At 45.0% G+C, this 19898-nt stretch overlaps 2 protein-coding genes across 2 annotated transcripts in view; one reads left to right on the forward strand and one right to left on the reverse strand.

The window, feature by feature from the left end:
* LOC307008690 (uncharacterized protein) overlaps window positions 1-9427 on the reverse strand; it is a 48540-nt gene extending 39113 nt beyond the window's left edge. Inside the window, exons 1-2 of the mRNA XM_079631706.1 lie at window positions 9183-9427; window positions 8761-8900 (exon numbers count right to left, since the gene is read on the reverse strand). The gene's annotated coding sequence lies outside the window, so the exon portion shown is untranslated. The remainder of the gene's footprint in view (window positions 1-8760; window positions 8901-9182) is intronic.
* LOC307009008 (uncharacterized protein) overlaps window positions 1-19898 on the forward strand; it is a 416885-nt gene that overhangs the window by 297246 nt on the left and 99741 nt on the right. The window lies entirely within an intron of this gene.

The raw sequence follows: 19898 nt of genomic DNA on the forward strand, positions 1-19898 counted from the left end.
GATTTGGTGATGCAAGAGCGCAGGCATTTGCATCCTCTTCTGGAGAGTTCTCAGCGCCGCCGATTTCGTGCATTTCTTCTGCGAAATACAGGTTTGTGTACGTTTTATTTAATCTATAAAATCATTACTGTGTTGTAAATTATTTTATTTTATGCAAGGTAACATACAAGGACGCGATGTCAGTTAGCCTAGCTAACGAGTCTGTCTTGTTTGCGTGATGGAAACGCCTGATCCCTTGCATAAAACAAATTATTTCATTTCTAAAGATACTAAATCTATTTACATCAGATGTTAAAATATGAGCTGTGCACTGTTTGTTTATGGGCAGGTTATGGAGTCAGTCACAGCATATTTCGGCTATGAGTGAAACAGGGCGGTCTGAAGTTAAAGCAGTTCTCTTACGAGAGATACTCTCGTACTGCGTTGTCGTAGCAACGCATTGGGGAAAATCCTTTTCCACGAGAATACTGAAGCAAAAAATTATCCTTAATTTTGTATCTATGTAAAACGCTTTGCCACAGCATACAGACCTAGGCGAGACAGCTCGCGCGCCTATTGGCTGCTGTGCAGCAAAAGCTTAAGCCAATCGAGCGAGCCCTTGAGTGACGTCACACCCAATGAGGGCACTTCGCGCCCTCCCGCGTCACGTCCCGCCGAAACGGGCGTGGCTTAGGGCTATATATTTCGCTCATAGGCTTATGAACTCCGATTTTTTATCCTTCAGCGAGGACAACTCATCGCTGATCCGAGTGAAGAAGCTGCGCCGTCGAGAGAGCACCTCAGCGGGAGAAGTCACGACAAGCTGCTGGCACCGCCGCCTTTGTCGCCTTCCAGCTGCGCGTTCCGGCGCCTATATATCCTTTCACTTATTGAGTGTGTGTGAGGTCGCCGGCGCGACTCACACTTGTTTAATACTCTGTTTGTATCTCAAAGCGGCGTCTTCTCAAGATGCCTCTTTGCGGTTCGTGCAAACGGACCACGCTCAGCGACGGGGACCGCCACGTGATTTGCGCTTCCTGCCTGGGCGAGGAACACGCGGCCTTGCGGATGGCGGCTGCCATCACTGTGAACTTCTGCCTTTGGCGAATCTGCGGACTCGCCTGGCGTCGTTCCAGGAGCCCGTGTTCTCCGCTGTTGTGCCGCGCCGTAAAAAGCGCCGTGCACAGCGGAACCCAGAACCTCCGGCAAGCCACCCAAGTTCGCCGGCGCGCCCGCGAACTGTGTCTCCGGCTTCCTCAGCGTCGATACCCGACGGACAGCGACCGCAGATTGCCGCCGCTTCCGTCGACGACATCGATGACATCGACGCCATGCTGAGGGACGAGGACTCGTGCTCGGTTTTGGCTTCCGGCAGTGAGGATTGGGCGAGCTCTGCGGATCTCGTGCCCCCTGCCCCCACGCCAAAAGGAAAGAGAGCGAGCATCGAGGCGGAGCTCATGCGCGTTCTCACTCAAGCCACGGCGAGCCTTGGCCTTGAGTGGGTTTCGCCCGAGCAGCCCGCTAAAAACCGGCTGGATGGCTATTTTCTGCCCGGGGAGAAGTCGACGCCTGTCTCAAAGCCCGCCCCCTTCCTTCCTGAGCTTCACGAGGAGGTCGCGAGAGCTTGGACTTCCCCGTATTCTACGAGGACGAGGTCATTTGTTTCTCTAGCGTTCTCCGAGGTCGACGACGCTAAGAACAGAGGTTACCTTTCCCTCCCGCCGGTCGAAGAGCCTATCGCGGCCCACTTATGCCCACCCTCCGCTGGACGGCGGGCTAAGATGGCGCTGCCTTCAAAGGCTTGCCGCACGACGTCATCCCTGCTCCGTCGCGCTTATGCCGCCAACGGACAGGCCGCGTCAGCGCTGCACTCCATGCCGACGCTGCAGATCTTCCAGGCCGATCTCCTCCGCAAGCTGGACGAGAACGGACCCGATGCGATCTGCGTGGCGGACCTGAGAAGCGCTACAGACCTGGCTCTTCGCGCTTCGAAGTCTGCAGCCCAAGCCATCGGACGCAGTATGGCGGCGATCACCGTGTCTGAGAGGCACCTCTGGTTAACGCTCTCAGACATGCCAGAAGCAGAACGGACCGCGTTCCTCGACGCCCCGCTCTCCCCTGCTGGCCTCTTCGGGACTTCGGTGAAGGACTTCACCGACAGGTATGCGGAGGTGCAGAAGGCGACCCAGGCTATGAAGCACTTCCTGCCGAAGCGCTCCAGCTCTGCAGCAGGCCGTGCGAAACCGCCCGCTCAGAGCTCACAGCCGAGACCGCCGCCCAGCTCCTCATCTCAACGCCGCCAGACCCAGAGCTCGAGACCGCGCTCTCGCTCTGCCGGTCGCCGCCCCGCGCCGCGTGGCCCGCGACAGAAGGTAGCGTTGAAGCCAGAGCCCCCGAAGACATCCTAGCACTGCTAGGGAAGCGTCGGTGTTCAAGTCCCGCTGCGGCCGGACCCTCACCGAAGCTCACCGCTCGTGCAGTCCCAAGCGAAGCGACTGTACCTGCGATCATTGCAGCCAACAGGCGTGTCTCACTGGCCGCTTGCCTGCACACAACAGCCGTTTTCACGGCTACCCAGATAAATCCATTAAAGAGTGCATTTTCTGGTGTCCCGGCCACGGCCGATGGTGTTTCTTGTGTAGTAAATCTGCCCGCTGTAATGTGCACATCCCTACACACAAACACGGCCCCACACACAGGGCCCGCGCACATAAAATCGACTCAGTTCGATTGCGCGTTAAAAGTAGCACACGTGCCCACTACCCAGTGCCCACTAATGCTACCTCCTGCTCATCGCACGGTTTCTGTAAAAACGAAACCTGCGTGCAGGCGCTCCGCTCCGGCGAGCGATGCTATAAAGGTGGTAAACGTGCCCGGTCCCCAGTGCCCGCGTTCCCACACAAGCATCAGGGTTCCTACGGAACCCGTCCAGCCCTCCCTCTCCCGCCTGAAGGCTGTCGAGGGGTCGAGCGCGGACATTCTGCCCGCTTTCATAAGCGCGGCCCCGGCCTCAGATGTTGCGAGCGAGACATTGCAAATGTCGCAGCTCACGAAAGCCGCTGTATCGCGAGTCGATCAGAGCGCGCTTTTCACTCAGCCCCTAGCTACACGTGCAGATGCATGGGAAAAGCTTCCCGGGGTTTCAAAATGGGTGATAAACATCATAAAAGAAGGCTATTCGCTACAGTTTCGCAGACGCCCTCGCCGCCACGCGGCGCGCGTCGAGACTTCGGTAGATTCGAATGTAGCACATCTACTTCGAGCCGAAATTCAGAAAACTTCTGAGGAAAAGGGCTATCGAACCTTTATCTCAGGCTCAGAGCGAAGGGGGGCTTTACAGCAGATACTTCCTGGTACCCAAGAAAGACGGGGGTCTCAGACCCATACTAGATCTGAGGCAACTGAACAGAGCGCTTGTGAAACGCCAGTTCAGAATGCTAACGACCAGAAAAATCCTCGCGCACGTTCGCCAAGGAGACTGGTTCGTGTCAGTAGATCTAAAGGACGCGTATTTTCAAATACAGATTGCGTCACGTCACAGGCGATTTTTGAGATTCGCCTTCGAGGGCCAGGCATACCAGTACAAAGTCCTGCCGTTCGGCTTGTCTCTAGCACCCCGTACATTTACGAAGTGCATGGACGCAGCACTCGCTCCCCTCAAACTGCAGGGTGTTCGAGTGCTGAACTATTTGGACGATTGGCTCATTCTAGCCCAATCTCGTTCAGAGATAGTGGCGCACAGGGCCCTGCTGCTGAGTCACCTCGAGAGTCTCGGTCTCACAGTAAACTGGGAAAAGAGTTCGCTGTCCCCCAGTCAGAATGTTTCTTTTCTGGGACTGGAACTGAACTCGCTGTCGATGACAGCGCAGCTGTCACAACAGCGCGCGCTGCGCATCCAGCGCACAGTCAGCTCATTTCGCTGCGGCGCTGTTCTCCCTCTAAAGAGCTTTCAGAAAATGCTAGGTCTGATGGCCTCAGCATCTGCAGTACTGCAGCTGGGTCTGCTGCGCATGCGCCCGCTGCAGATATGGCTCAAAGGGAGGGTGCCATGCAAAGCATGGGCCACCGGTCGGCTTCGCCTCAAGGTCAATCAAGCGTGCGTTGCAGCTTTGAAACCATGGAGGTCAAAAGACTGGTACCTGTCAGGTGTAAGCCTAGGGACTTCCTCGAGTCTGAGGGTGGTGTCTACGGACGCATCCAACGCAGGATGGGGAGCGCTGCTCGAGGGCAGACCGCTGTTTGGCCTTTGGTCAGAGCGAGAGAAGCTCTTCCACATAAACTGCCTCGAGATGTTAGCGGTGTGCAAAGCGCTCTTCGCGCTTCGAAGTCTGCAGCCCAAGCCATCGGACGCAGTATGGCGGCGATCACCGTGTCTGAGAGGCACCTCTGGTTAACGCTCTCAGACATGCCAGAAGCAGAACGGACCGCGTTCCTCGACGCCCCGCTCTCCCCTGCTGGCCTCTTCGGGACTTCGGTGAAGGACTTCACCGACAGGTATGCGGAGGTGCAGAAGGCGACCCAGGCTATGAAGCACTTCCTGCCGAAGCGCTCCAGCTCTGCAGCAGGCCGTGCGAAACCGCCCGCTCAGAGCTCACAGCCGAGACCGCCGCCCAGCTCCTCATCTCAACGCCGCCAGACCCAGAGCTCGAGACCGCGCTCTCGCTCTGCCGGTCGCCGCCCCGCGCCGCGTGGCCCGCGACAGAAGGTAGCGTTGAAGCCAGAGCCCCCGAAGACATCCTAGCACTGCTAGGGAAGCGTCGGTGTTCAAGTCCCGCTGCGGCCGGACCCTCACCGAAGCTCACCGCTCGTGCAGTCCCAAGCGAAGCGACTGTACCTGCGATCATTGCAGCCAACAGGCGTGTCTCACTGGCCGCTTGCCTGCACACAACAGCCGTTTTCACGGCTACCCAGATAAATCCATTAAAGAGTGCATTTTCTGGTGTCCCGGCCACGGCCGATGGTGTTTCTTGTGTAGTAAATCTGCCCGCTGTAATGTGCACATCCCTACACACAAACACGGCCCCACACACGGCCCCACACACACTCGCTTTCGTCCCCTGATAATGGGCTGCCATGTACTGATACGTTCAGACATGTCAGTGGTGTCATACATAAATCGCCAGGGCGGCCTCAGGTCCCTGTCGTTTTACAGGCTGACCAAACGCCTTCTGATATGGGCGCGCTGCAACCTCCTTTCACTAAGGGCGGCGCACGTGCCGGGGCACCTGAATGTTGGACCAGACGTACTGTCCAGGAACCGTGTTCCGGCAGGAGAATGGTCATTACACCCACACACAGTACAACTGTTGTGGAAGAAATTCGGCAGAGCGGAAGTGGACCTCTTTGCGTCCCCAGAGAACGCTCACTGTCTAGAATTTTTCTCGAAAAGCAAGGACGCGCTGGCTCATCAGTGGCCACGCCGCCCCCTATATGCTTTTCCCCCTGTCTCCCTCCTGACCCAGGTGGTGGAGAGGATCAGGCCGGAAGGATGCTCAGTGCTGCTAGTAGCGCCGCTCTGGTCGAATCAACCCTGGTTCCCAGCTGTGATGCAGTTAGCCAGCACCGCCCCGTGGCCAGTGCCTCTGAGGAGAGATCTCCTCTCTCAAGCGAGTGGCTCGATTTGGCATCCTCACCCGGAGCTATGGTCCCTTCATGTGTGGGCCATCAACGGGTATCCGCTGACCTCCCTCAGGGAGTGTTAAACACGATCACACAAGCTAGAGCTCCGTCTACACGACGGCTCTATGCGTCTAAATGGTCTGTTTTTTCTGGCTGGTGCACGTCTCGCGGCGTGTCACCCCCAGACTGCGGAGTGACAGAGGTTTTGTCCTTCTTACAAGAGATGTTGGATAGCGGTAGATCCCCTTCCACACTCAAGGTATATGTGGCGGCTATAGCGGCTTTCTCTGAAACCGCACACGGCCAGTCCATAGGAAGGAACGATTTAGTCATTCGGTTCCTTAAAGGAGCTAGGAGACTTAATCCACCCAGACCTCCCACAGTTCCCATTTGGGACCTTTCCACGGTGCTGGACGCCATGAAGGGTCCTCCTTTCGAGCCTCTTCAGGAGATTGATATGAAACACTTGTCGCTCAAGACAGTGTTTCTCCTGGCTCTCGCTTCAGTGAAGCGCGTTGGGGACTTACACGCGCTCTCAGTGAGCGCGTCGTGCATGGAATTTGGGCTTAATGACTCCAGAGTCGTGCTCAAACCTAAGCATGGTTACGTTCCAAAATCCCTAAACACACCGTTTAGGGCGCAGGTTATTTCCCTGTCTGCCCTTCCGGTCATCGGGGATAATATGGACGAAAACTTAATCTGCCCAGTGAGGGCATTGAGAGCTTACGTGTCGCGCTCGTCTGCTTTCAGGCAGACAGAGCAGCTTTTCGTTTCGTTTAGTGGGCGTCTCAAGGGACTGGCCACTTCGAAACAGAGCCTATCCAGATGGATAGTGGACGCTATAGCTCTAGTGTACGCATCCAAAGGCATTCAGTGCCCTTTGGGTGTTAGGGCGCACTCCACGAGAAGTATGGCTTCTTCGTGGGCTTGGTCGAGTGGGATTGCCTTACAGGATATTTGTATGGCGGCAGGCTGGGCCTCACCGTCTACATTTATCAGGTTTTATAACCTCGAGGTACCCGCCTTACAGGCCAAGATATTATCGGTTTAAATAACCGTATTTGTTAGACTGACTTTTCAGTCGTCTATTATGGCATTATTATGCTGAAACTGCTAAGCGCAGTTAATTCTGTACTGATCTGCTATGCGCAGTATATTCTGTACTGATCTGCTAAGCGCAGTCAATTCTATGCTGATCTGCTAAGGCAGTCATTTTTGTGAGAGATGGTGGTTAGAGCCCACCTCTTTCAGGATTCTCTGTGAGTCCTACAGGTGATTATGTACTATATGAACCCCAGCTCAGTGCTCTGGGTCTATGGTGTCGGATCACTGCACACACGGCGTCTTACAGGGTGTTCCCCAATGCGTTGCTACGACAACGCAGTACGAGAGTATCTCTCGTAAGAGAACGTACTCGGTTACTAACGTAACCTCGGTTCTCTCTAGAGAGAGGAACGAGTACTGCGTTTCCTGCCGTGTATGCGCTCTGGTTGTTTCGCTGTTAAAAATCAGAGTTCATAAGCCTATGAGCGAAATATATAGCCCTAAGCCACGCCCGTTTCGGCGGGACGTGACGCGGGAGGGCGCGAAGTGCCCTCATTGGGTGTGACGTCACTCAAGGGCTCGCTCGATTGGCTTAAGCTTTTGCCGCACAGCAGCCAATAGGCGCGCGAGCTGTCTCGCCTAGGTCTGTATGCTGTGGCAAAGCGTTTTACATAGATACAAAATTAAGGATAATTTTTTGCTTCAGTATTCTCGTGGAAAAGGATTTTCCCCAATGCGTTGCTACGACAACGCAGTACTCGTTCCTCTCTCTAGAGAGAACCGAGGTTACGTTAGTAACCGAGTACGTTTCCCCGCCGAACACAAGCCCAGCTCCTGTAAGAGATCCAGCACCACTACCGTGGAAATGAGAGAACAGTTGATTACTTGAAATGCTTTTAAAGGTTTAACTTTTGATTTAAAAATGTTTGTTAAACAAGTTTAAATGTAGGCAGTATTGTACATGTTAAAACGAAATATCATCTGAAATAAAGGAAGATATCATGTAGCCTAAACAAGTCATTGTAGTGTATTTTACAAAGGTTTTACGTTAATATAGTGTTTTTTTTTACAGTAAGTTTTATTTGAGTCAGAAGTATGTGGTAATTCTTTATTAGTTACTAATGGGTTTCCCTATATTTTCACTTTAGAATAGTGTTTCAGGTTATAAGTAATTCCTGAAGAATTATCTAATAATTATATATTAATTACTCATAAGTTCCCTATATTTTCACTGTAGAACTGTTTCAGGTTATAAATAATTCCTGAAGAATGATCTAATAATTATATATTAATTACTCATAAATTTCCTATATTTTCACTGTAGAACTGTTTTAGGTTATAAATAATTCCTGAAGAATGATAATAATTATATATTAATTACTCATAAATTTCCTATATTTTCACTGTAGAACTGTTTCAGGTTATAAATAATTCCTGAAGAATGATCTAATAATTATTTATTAATTACTAAATTAATTTAAGTATTAAATTAATACAATTAATATTAAATTAATATAGTTAATTTAATTAAATAATTTAAATTTAATAAATTAAATTAATATAGTTCCCTATATTTTCAGTTTCCCTCAGTCGTTGCCTCAAATACATGAATGAATGTACATGAATGTACTCAATGTCATTCTATGCTGAGGAAACAGACACACACAGTATACTGTATAAAATATAAAGTAGAAAATCTGAGGTTAGTTGTGGCAAGGCACATGAGTGGGTTCCTTTCTGAAGTTGATTTCTTACAAGTTACATAAGATTCCTACAGACTTACTGAGCTCACTTCCTTAATATAAGCAACCAAAAAGAAACCAAAACAAAATCGAAATTTGTTTGTTTCATAACTTGAAACAAATTTGTTTGCATTCATAACAGTCACCGAATGCGTTTGGTTATTTATTTATTTTTATTTGATTTGTTTCACAGTATTCACAACAGTAAAGTTACTGTAAAGAGAACAGACGGAGACGATCGGATTAACCTTGTTCATGCGACGTGATTACTGACATAATATGACGCAAAACATGAAAAGTACAAATACAAAGAATAGAACGAGTTGTTTCTATCAAAATGCAAAATCAAGCTATTTTGTACAGGATGAAAATTTACCTGTAGCACACCTCAGACAGCACAGGAAACAAGACGGACCTTCTTCTTCTTCTTTATTAGGTTTTATGGCGGGTGGCACCAGCATTATGGTGCATTACCGCCACCTACTATGTTGGAGTGTGGGCCAGAGTTTCCTATCCCTTGATAAATTTAAAAAAAATTAAATAAAGGTATTCCCTGCTCCCTAAACTCTATTAATCAGTCCAGTTTCTTTCAAATAATGGAATAGTTTCCCTACCTCAATGTCAAATGCATTTTTTAGACTTTCTGCTTTCCCTCCTTAATGTTTCTCGCTCTCAAGATAATTTTTGACAGTGAAGAATTACATGTTCTACTGATTCCTCTATTTGACAGTGTTCACATAATCCTGAAGTGTGCTTATTTATTAAGTGCAATGTTTTATTAAGTCTAGTATGCCCTACCCTCAGCCTTGTCAAGATGTTCTCCTCTTTATTATTTCTTCTGTCTTTCCTGTACCCACAACCTGCTGTAGTATATAGAGATGTCGCCCTGTATTTCCTGTATCCCAACTGTTCTGCCACTCCTTTATGATGTTTCTTTTAATTATTCCTTTGGCTTCAGATTTACTGAGTGGTACACACAAGATCTCCTCATGCTTCAGAGCCTGTTTTACAAGACGGACCTCAGTTTCTTCTTCTTCTTTTGTGTTTTTTGGCAGTTGGCAAACGAGCTTGAGGTGCATTTCCACCTCCTACTGGGATGGAGTGTGAAGCCTCGATGAAAGAAAGAAAGAAAGAAAGAAAGAAAGAAAGAAAGAAAGAAAGAAAGAAAGAAAGAAAGAAAGAAAGAAAGAAAGAAAGAAAGAAAACAAAGAAATAAAGAAAATAATATCCTTATAATCATATCTGTATCTTCTAAATACTTTAGAATAATATCATACATCCTTAACTGGGTTTCTGTGCATTCAAAAATATAAAATATATTGTGTCAAACTAAACAATTTAGGGGATTTTACATGATTAATTCAGATAAATTCAATTAAAGGAATCAAGCCTTAAATAGGCTACGCAAAAATATAATGTGTAATATTGTTACCATATTTCTTTAAGTAAATAGCACATAACATTTTTACAGTGTTGTGGGGTCCCGTTATCTGCTGAATAAGTCAGAGTAATATTATTGAATCCATTGTATTACGCCCTTTTCTAAAGCCACTCTGAAATAAGTATGTTTTCCTTTCTATTACATAATCGGGTTATTATTACTCTCTCCGTCACTTTGCATAAATTAGATGTTAAAGCAATTGGTCTATAATTTGAAGCTATTGAGTGATCCTTTCCAGGCTTTGTAATTGAAATGATCACTCCATGTTTCCAAAAGGTAGGGAGTTTTCCCAACTCCCATATCTTGTTAAAAAAAAAACTGGAAAATGTGTTCCCTTTGTACTCTCATACTTTCAGATTTGTTATTGTTACTATGAAGGCTTCTACTACCTCTTCTGCCTTTGTCATAATATATCTACCCTCTTTTATTAAAACTGGGATAGTTTTATACATTTGTTTCCCACCAATCATATACAAATGATTGTCGCAGTTCATACGAAAATAGGCACATTAAATATGCTGATGATTCTATGATAGTGCATCTCTTTTTACTCAAATATAATAGACTTATGGTATATTGCTTGTATGTATATTTGTAATGTACTTGTAACACTAATAAAGTGCACTTTAATATCAAATCAAGCATGTAATTACACATGCACTTAAAGTATACTAGAAGTTGTTCCAATTTAGCACACAATAGTACACTAAATACACTTAAAGTTATGCTTTATGTTCACTACAATTTAATTACAACTAAAATATACTTAGTACAAAAGTAGTTGTTCCAAAATAGCACACTTCCAAGTTAACTAATCATTAACACACTTGGAAGTATACTGAATTAGTCTGGCTGCAAGTATACTTAGCTTTTTTTTTTTTCACCAGAGACAAAAGCACTTTTCTGCATAATCTACAGTAATGAGTGTAGTGTGGAGAAGTTGATGCTAAAATACCAAAAAGATGGCACTGACTAGGCGGTAAAGAAGTACAGAAAGACCTACAAAAAAATTATAATAATTCGATATGCCTCATTTGTCTGCCACAAAGTTTATGTGTACTTCAATGTAAACAAGTAGACATACACTGTAAAAAAAAGTCAGTAAAAATAGGGCACAATGTACTGTATAAATAGGAAATAATCTTCCGTATTGATATTTTACATTTGTTTTATCTGTATTTTGAAGTCTGCTTTGCATTAGGTTGTGTTTTAAGGATAAAGGGAAAATTCTTTAAAATTACTGAAATGTCCTGGCAGAAAATTACCAGTACATTTTCCGGTTTTATTTTTTACAATGAATATCAATGAGTGTTTTTGTCTATAAATAGCATAAATTAATATACTCTGCACCCACCTTAGATTTCGTTACCTCTCTTTTTTTTTGCAATTGGCAAAGAGCATTGGTTGGTTGGTGCAAATATATCTCCACGACATCTACTCAAGAAACATTATATAGCTCGCTGATATGTGGAAATGCAGATGAATGGGTTGAACAGGTCAGACAGGTAAAGGATAACTGTACACATGGAGAGAGGAAATAGTCTCATAACCTGGTCAAAAACTGATAATATAATTTTTCTTGAAGAGGTTTGCTTTGAAGAGAATGCTGGCCTTTCTTTAAAAAACATGAATAAGGCTCCTCAAAGACACTCACCACATAGAAGAAGGTTTCTGGAGCTGATGTTCCGCTTGTATCAGAAGTAGAAAATATCCCAGAAGTAGTTTTACCAGCACAATCATACTGAAAAAAAAAATGAAAGTGGTGAAAAGGGACAAAATAAGCTGCACTCTGATATATGTCTTTATAATGTGGCAACCCAGTTGATTTCAGCAGCTTCTCAAAAAATGTGGTAGCACAAGACCTCCAGGAGGGGGAGTTGCTGCTTTATCGATTACATCTGGTGCAGCAGAGACAAGAAATAACAGTCAAAAGAGCAAAATACAAGTGGATCATGCCCTGATTACATCCCTCAGCACTGCTTTAAAAGGACTCAAGGGCCTTTAACACTTGGCCGCTTCATGCGTTTCAGAGATCAGATAGCTATCAGTTGTAAAAATGGTTTCATTTATACTTGGTCACATAAATGTATCTTCACAAAATGGAAGATAAATCTGATGTTCAATTCCTATGCTATATGGAAATTCATTGGAGTTCGCATGACAAAAACTGAAGCATCTGCTTCCTGAAGAGATACTGATCTGTGGCAGGCCAAATCTGTGGATATGCATTTTTGCAGTAGTGCTGTGCTATCTGGCTAATAATCACATGCACCTTCATTTTTGTAACCGTTTTGGAAGGAGTAAACTACAGTATATGGATTTAACAAACAACTGCATTTACACTTCTGAAGTGGTTTGAGTAATCGGATTGTAAAAGGTTTTGAATGCGTTTTGGAGGGCATTTACACCTGGTCTTTTCACGATCCGAAGATTAGGAAGCTATCCGATCAGTGAAAACACAAAGTGGACAAGTGTTAACACAGGTCCCTAGAGCAATGCCTTGTTTCAAAAATTAAGTTAAGAACAGATTAAAAAAGAAAAAAGAATCCAGTTGCGGCCAGCAGCGTGATGTTGAACAGGATATTACTGAAGTAATGGCAAGGAAATGAGAACTCAACAACTGAGTGGTCAACTTTATGGTAAAAATGTGAATTAAATAAGAGGACGTAAGGAAAATATACAGCACAACTGTAAGAAATCAAGCTATAACACACCACAGGAGGTTTAATCTGCTTTGAAATTAAGTCATTATTTGGTTTTAAAATCAAATAGTATCTTCTGGCTTCAATCAATTACTCTAACCTATATGCTTTGGTTCTCTACGTCAAATTAACAGACAAAATGAATGATTAAAATGAAATGGTAAAAAAAAAGAATAATATTGTAACTTAAGCTAGCTAAGTTTTAGTCAACAATGGTCAAATTTATAATACCGGTAATACAGAAATGAGAAAAAGCACATATTACAGTGGGTACAGTAACTACTGAAAGTCATTTTTATGCATATATCATCCTGCCCATTCTTATTCTAGCAGTCAATACTACACCATCAGTCTATACTATACCAGCAGTTGTCTGATATTATTGTAATAATTTCCCATATAACAATGACAATATCTTTATTTAATCTGTTTTGTCAGTAGTTACCATATATCTGTAGCCTATATACAGAACTACAAAAGGTAGCAAGGAAAAACTAGCCTCACAGCATCACTGGGAAACAGGCATGGTAACTTAGCATCAAGAAAGCTTTATATTATGTACTAACATAACTCACTTGAAAGCAGCAGGTAATATTATATTTTGTTTTGAATCTTTTGCACCAAATAGGTGTAATCATCTATGAAAAGCATGCAGAGCACAAAGCATTTCCAAATGCTTGCATTATATCACAGCTCCATTAAACATTTATGAGTATTTCATTAACTCAGTTTCATATACAAAATGGCCTGAAGGTTAAATAATGGAGCACTGCATGAAATGTTCATGAAGAAGCACTCTACTGTGCACCTGACCCACTTTGTACTTGTATTACAGAAAAACTGAACTTAACTTAAAAATTCATTTTCAAGTCTCATATTTCACCAATAAGGGGCACCAACTGTCCAAGACATGCTGATGAACACTCGACATATATAGGTCCTCAAAGTCAGCACAAGGACTGCAAGAATGTTGTTAACAAATGATAAAAAAACAGGCTGTCTTATGTAACTCTATTGAGTGATGAGTCATGTGTGATACATCTGGAGAGAGAACATTTCATGTTTGATCAGTCCTCTCTTACGCACATTAAAGAGTATAAAATTAGCACCGTTCCTTCGCCAGCCTCCGGAACTGAGTCATCTTGTTGGCTGTCATCTCCTCCTGTTAGACATATTATATACAGTATAGTTACCTCTTACCTGACTTTATTTTCCCCAGACATTCTCCAGTCCTTTTTACCGGAGAATGGTATGTTTGATAAACATGCACATCAGGTCTTCCAAGATTTATTTATGGCCTTACAATTTTTCAAATTAGTTATTTTTGAGCAAAGGCCTATAATTCTACTTTACACATTTCCACAGAGAGTTGACAAAGCAACTTACTTTTAATAAAACTCAATAAATGATCAAAAAATAAATAAAAGGACAAATTACTCTGTACCTTAATTGTCCTGACACTTTTTACATGGATTGTCAGCTGCAAGTGATCCACAAATTCGCATGTGTTCCTCAAGAAAACAAATGCAAATGACAAATGAGGACAAGTAAAGAAACTTATTGCTTGTGTGTGAGAAACATCTCAGAGATTAGTCATTTCAGCTTTCAGTCTGTTGACATCAAAACTGACCACAACAGACTCGCTCGCCTCTATTCTTCGCTGTAATGCAGTCAAGCCAAAAGACAGTGCTCAACAGATGCAAAGACAGCATAGAAGCTGCCTGAAGAGTTACATATCCTGTGAAAAGAGGGAAAAACACATAAACAGGGCTGTACAGTGGTGCTTGAGATGGCATGAATGCATTTACACAGGTATTTAAATTAAAGAACTAATGTGATTAAAATGACAGTTTAGTCAAATTCCACTATTCTCACATTAGTTTGCAAATCAGACTTGTCTCTATGTTTTTGATTCACTAAAGAGAACCGGCTGATAGAGAGTAATTTGTTCATGAATCAGACTTCTCTAAATCACACTGCATGATTCTGATCTGACTCATAACGATTAATACAACAGGCATTTCGATTTGTTACAGTGGACTTGTTTATACTACCTCGTGTTTATTCTACTAACTAGTAGTCATGACAAAGCTTAATTTCGACGAACATAACTTTTCAAGACATGCTGAACCATTGGTTCCCTCAATGCGTCACTATAGGAGCCCATCACTTGTCAACCAATCAGAGCACAATACTGGAACTTTTCAACCAACCAGAGTCATCTCCAAAAACATTTCAGCCAATAGAGTGCAACAGTGCGATGAAAACCCCTTTTTCATTGGCGCTCTATTTTTTCAATTCATTTTTCCTATAGGGATTTGATGAGAAATGTCTTTGTTAAAAGAGTTATAAGCCACAAACCAAGCCTATCACCTATGAGGGGAATCACAACTAACTGATTTGAAGCAAAAACAAAAAAGTAAATTGAAAATCTGCCAATAATACAAAGGTACTAGTGTCACAGTGTCTGGTTTGTGTTTCTCTGGGTAACCAAAAGAGGTATCTTCCCCATTCAGTCACCACATCATCCTGTACTACGTTTCCCATCATCCTGTCTGTCTAATCACTGATCATTGCACTCAGCTGTTCCCTATCACATTGTTAGTATCTGTGTATATATACCCTGTCTGTTTTAGTGTTTGTCACGGAGTCCTTGTTTAATGTCTACACACTTCCTGAGGTCTGTTTCTCGTCTTGTTTTTGGTTTGTTTCTTGTTTTGGATTGCTTGTATGGTTTTTGACCCTTGCCTGGACTGGATTTACTAGGGGTGTGACGAGACCCTTATCTCACGAGACTAGACGAGACACGAGATTGGGTTCACAAGAACGAGACGAGACGAGATTTTTACACAATGATAGAAATCCTCAATGACAAAATTCATGACTGGAAAAATAGTCTGCAGGTGGATTTTGAAATGTTTTAACTAAATCATCTTGTAATGAATGTCATTTCAGTTCTACTTTATGAGTATGAATTATCAAATACATTGAAATACAAGAATATAGAAGCACTGTAAAGGTTTTACCACAAACTCAACTGACTGGCTTCTCTCAAGTATGATTTCACACGAGTCTCTTCAGACCTTACTGTACATTATGAGCTTCCAGAACTTCTGATTGAGGCTGTGTGTGACCTCCAAATGAAACCACTTTCCACAAATTGAAAATAGAAATAAAAACAGTATAAAACAACAGTTTTTCTTAGTCTTATTAGTGCAAACGATAATTAAGTGCAAGTACAACCAAAAATTAAAGTAGGCCAACTCTCTCTGTATTCAAAGAGCAAACAGAGACCAAAACAGAGACCAGAGCCACAATTACAACGTCCAGAGATAGGTTTGATATTGGGAGACGGGCTATTGTGTGCAGTCTATTGGGAGACGGGTTATTGTATGCAGTCTATTGGGAGACGGGTTATTGTATGCAGTCTAATTTGCGCTTCGTGTTTACTTTCAATTTCACTCCGTAGTGGCGGTGCTGAACGCGCGTTCTACAAGATAAGGGGCCATTCACACAGAGTGCATTTTTGCATTGTAAAATGCGATACTACGTAGAATGGGGGAACTGATTTTAACTTGAGCGCCGCGTTTTTAGAACGCTGTGTCATGCGCGAGACGCTGCAAAAGATGCAAGACGCGAGCGCAAGGTTACACATCCGTCTAGCGCGTTTACATAGAAAAACAATGGAAAAGTACCGCACTGGAATGGAAAAAAAGGTTCTGTGTGAACCGCCCTAAGACATCTCAGATCGACTCTCTGTTGCGCAACAAATCCTCCGCCATCGTAACGCGATCAGTGAACTGCGACTGCAACTCGTGCTGGATGAGCAGAGTAGACGTTTACAATCGCAAAACGACAGTGGAGGCGGCCGGTGCCGCGGTGTACACCGTAATGTGAATGTTGCGGTGGCATATTCTATTCTAATTATGGCGATATCGCGAGACAGCTTTTCAGTCGACGAGACATCTCATCACATTTTAGTCTCGCGAGATCTCGTGGCACGAGATCTCGTCACACCCCTAGGATTTACCAATTTTTTTTATTGTGGATTACCCAATAAAGTACTGCGATTGGATCTTACCTTCTCCCGTGTGTGTATCGTGACAGAAGGACTCCGTCACTAAAAGATCTAGCAGTATGGTTTCCCGTAGCCTTCCCCCCCACTACGAAAAGGGAGAAGAGACAGCAGAAGTGAGGACCGTCATCTGGTGAGTCAGAGCCTCGGATGACGCTGTTCGATTGCTTCGCGCTGTGGGCTCGGAGGACTGAGGAGACCATGGCGGTCGCCTACACTGAGCCCTTTTCCGTTGGTACCGCAGACGCCTGGTCAGCCAACACCTTTGCCCATGGAGGTTCTTTTGAGGGAACCCGTCTGACCAGGTTTCCTGGAACCCGTCTGGCCAGGTTTCCTGGAACCCGTGGAGGCCGCAGGGGAGGAGGTGGTCGAGATAGACCCCGACACCATTCCCCGCTTTGGTCCCTCTTCGACCCTGGACCGGTAATGTCCAGCCCAGAGCTTCCTTCGTCGCTGTTCCCGTCCAGCCCAGAGCCTGCATCTCGCCATCGAAAACGGCGGAGGAGGAGGAAGACTTTCTGCCTCCCCAATGACCCGGAAGCCGTGCCCGAGCAGCCCGCTGTCGTCCCAGTGATCGTCCCCGAACAGCCTGCTGTCATCCCGGAGGCCGTGCCCGAACAGCCCGCTGTCATCCCGGTGGTCGTCCCCGAGCAGCCTGCTGTCCTCCCGGAGGCCGTGCCCGAACAGCCCGCTGTCATCCCGGTGGTTGTCCCCGAGCAGCCTGCTGTCCTCCCGGAGGCCGTGCCCGAACAGCCCGCTGTCATCCCGGAGGCCGTGCCCGATCAGCCCGCTGTCATCCCGGTGGTCGTCCCCGAGCAGCCCGCTGTCCTCCCGGAGGCCGTGCCCGAACAGCCTGCTGTCATCCCGGTGGTCGTCCCCGAGCAGCCTGCTGTCCTCCCGGAGGCCGGCCCGAACAGCCCGCTGTCATCCCGGAGGCCGTGCCCGAACAGCCCGCTGTCATCCCGGTGGTCGTCCCCGAGCAGCCTGCTGTCCTCCCGGAGGCCGTGCCCGAGCAGTCTGCCGATCCAGAGACGGTTCACGTCACGTCTGCCGATCCTGAGACGGTTCACGTCACGTCTGCCTATCCAGAGACGGTTTGGGTCACGTCTGCCGATCCAGAGACGGTTCACGTCACGTCTGCCGATCCAGAGACGGTTCACGTCACGTCTGCCGATCCAGAGACGGTTCACGTCACATCTGCCGATCCAGAGACGGTTCACGTCACGTCTGCCGATCCAGAGACGGGTCACGTCTGCCGATCCAGAGACGGTTCACGTCACGTCTGCTGTTACGTCCTACGGTGTAATTTTATTTTATATTATTATTTTCTTTGTCTATGCTGTTTCCGACCACTAGGTGGCAGTAGTGGTGGGTTTTGCTTTCCGTGTTTTTTTTGTGTGCAGGTAAAGCCTGAAGGTGATCTCCTTGATTGATGACAGCTCCTCTGGCGTTGGTCGCCTCCTCAAGAAAAAGTTTAAAAAACTGACTGATCTCGGAAGGAAGGAGAGGGGGAGCATTGTTTTGTTTCTTTGTTGTTGTGGCTGCTTACTACTGGTTGTATTTCTTGATTAATTCTAAGCTTTATGGCTGTTCAGTTGTGACTGACCAAGCAAACTTTCAAGTTGTGTTTTTGCTTTGTTGTTATCTTCTAAAACATTGCTATATTGAGATAGAGACCTTTAGGTCTGTGGTGAATTCAATGGTTAAAACTAAACCTCTGTCTTACTTTGCCCTGTAAATATTGTAAAAATATCTAAACTGGGAAGTCTAGGGAGTGGGTGCCCTTTTTTTTACTTTATGAACTCTTTTCTCCTGTTTAAAGTAGAGAGGGAGTCAGGAAGATATTTTGTTGTTTATTTCCTTTTATTTTTCAGAAGGTAAGATTAGAATATGTCCCTATAGTTAGAGGCACTTTGTTTAATGTATTTTATTTGGGCTTTTCTCCCACTCCTGAAGTCTTATAACTTCCCAAATGGTGTTGCATCAATAAATTTGTTGTAGCACATTTCTGTTGTCTCTGGTGTAACTCTAGGAGCCTTTTTATTTCATTTTATTCATTTTATTTCTTTTAGTTATCTTAATGACGTTTTCTCCTAACCTAGACTGGGAGGAACGTAACATTAATTGGGGGCTCGTCTAACTGTTAAACATCTCCTCAATCCTTATTTTCGTCCCTTGCAACTAAATAAGAGGAGGTAAGCCTTTGTTATTGTCATTTTTGTTTTATTCCTAGCCTGTTTTTGACTTTGGTGAAAGAGGAAATTCTGTGCTAGGGACAGTATGGATTTTGATCTTATATTTTTTACACTTACACCTACAACAGAAGAATTGAATCGTTGTAGAAAGAAAGATCTATTGTTGATAGCTGTGACAAGAATTGAAATAGATTTTCTTTAATGTGGAAGTACTCAGAGAAGCTACTAAGCACGTTATCAAAAATTAACTGTTTGAGAAGCTAGTTAGTGCTGGTATTTTGCCAGAAGAGAAGGAGGTGATCGAAGATGTACCAGATGTTGCTGGGGAAACTGTAGATCAAGAGTTGCTTCTTGACTCTAAAACTCTTGAATCTTGCGATGATCCAAAGGTGGCACTTAAACTAAAGGAGTTAGATCTATCAATAAGGAAACAAGAGTGTGAGACTCAAAGAATTCGGCTTCGGGCTATTGAGGTACAAGCTGATCGTGATATTAGATTGCGGCAGTTAGAGTTACAGGCTCAGCAAATGCAGAGTGAGCCTGTTCCATTGCCACAGCCTGGAGCTCCCTCTGGCACCTCTCCGTTACAAAGTCCTGTTCCTTTAATGTCAGGCTTACAATCAGGCTTTGATGCAAGTAAACGCATTGCGTTAGTGCCCAAATTTCGTGAGGGTGAAGTTGATTCCTACTTCACCGCATTTGAACGAGTCGCTGCTAGTTTGAAGTGGCCAAAGGAAATGTGGGCCTTATTACTGCAATGCACTTTAGTAGGGAAGGCCCAGGAAGTTTCTTCAGCTTTGACCATAGAGCAGTCTTTAGACTATGATATTGTTAAATCTGCAGTACTTCGAACCTATGAGCTGGTGCCTGAGGCCTATCGCCAGAAGTTTCTAAATTTGTCAAAAACAGTCAATCAGACATTTGTAGAATTTGCTAGAGAAAAGAAGGCTCACTTTGAAAAATGGTGTCTAGCTAGCAAGGTGGGTAGTTTTGAACAGCTGCAGGAATTGCTTTTGTTGGAAGACTTCAAGCGTTGCATCCCGGAGAAAATTGTTGTTCATTTGAATGAAAAAAGGGTTATTTCTCTGCAGGATGCAGCAG

This window comes from Phoxinus phoxinus, assembly GCF_949152265.1.
Source record: "Phoxinus phoxinus genome assembly, chromosome: 1".
In the NCBI taxonomy this organism is placed as follows: Eukaryota; Metazoa; Chordata; class Actinopteri; order Cypriniformes; family Leuciscidae; genus Phoxinus; species Phoxinus phoxinus.